The 922-nt window shown below is 34.5% G+C and overlaps 1 long non-coding RNA gene across 1 annotated transcript; it reads right to left on the bottom strand.

The window, feature by feature from the left end:
* Positions 1–204: 204 nt before the first annotated feature.
* LOC121552810 lies at positions 205–652 on the bottom strand. The gene is made up of 3 exons (XR_005997302.1): positions 618–652; positions 389–454; positions 205–259 (listed from the first exon to the last, which is right to left on the bottom strand). It is a non-coding gene; the product is annotated as an uncharacterized LOC121552810 (long non-coding RNA).
* Positions 653–922: the final 270 nt, after the last annotated feature.

Genomic DNA, 922 nt, shown 5'->3' with positions numbered 1-922 from the left:
TAGTGTTTTATTTATCATATTTTCTTTACAAATGTTAGAATATTTCTTCCACTTTGACAATACAGAGTATTTTGTGTAGATCGTTGAAAATAATTTATAATTTAATCCATTTGAATCTCACCTTGTAACACAACAAAATGTGGAAAAAGTCAAGGGGTGTGAATACTTTCTGAAGGCGCTGTATTTCATTTATTCTACTCACCTCCTCACTTGAAGAGCGCTTCTCAATGATATGCTGATGGCCATGCTCATGCTCAGCCTTTAAAATCAAACAATAAGACAATAAATGAATATACATATGGATGTTATATACTACCTTTATGTATTTTCTAAGTCTAACAGAACATTTGCACCAGCATTTCATGTACATACTATATGCATGGCTTACCAAAGCAATAGAGAGAAGCATCACAAATCCAAGTAGAACAACAATCTTCATGCTGAAAGTCTTCATCTAAATAGAGTACAGTATAATCATCAACCTGATCACTTTACCAATCCAACTATTCCCAACAAGTTACAGATTATATTATATGTATAATCTACTACACAGTTAAAGAGCGTATAAGAATGACTTCAATCTGAACAAAGTGTAGGAATTATGAGTATGTCCATACCTTAACGTATCTCAGGGTTAAAAGCCTTCTCAGTGCCTCTGTATGCGTTAGCACACTCATCAATACACAGACAATATATAGTGTTTCTCAGCCAATCACAAAGCCCTAATGAAGTCTATGTGTTGCAATGAAGGATGTTACATGTTGTCTGGGTGTTCCATGTAATGTCGGGCATTGCAAAAAGGCAAACAAATTAGCCTCTTGTCACTGCTATTAATCAAATCTGCAAACTGAAAATGTCAGTATAGGCCTACTATATCATTGTTTCCCATCTGCTGTTTGTTCCAGAACAATATCTATTCCAC

The sequence above is a fragment of the Coregonus clupeaformis genome, chromosome 5, assembly GCF_020615455.1.
Source record: "Coregonus clupeaformis isolate EN_2021a chromosome 5, ASM2061545v1, whole genome shotgun sequence".
Lineage (NCBI taxonomy): Eukaryota > Metazoa > Chordata > Actinopteri > Salmoniformes > Salmonidae > Coregonus > Coregonus clupeaformis.
This window is presented reverse-complemented; position numbering and strand designations above follow the sequence as displayed.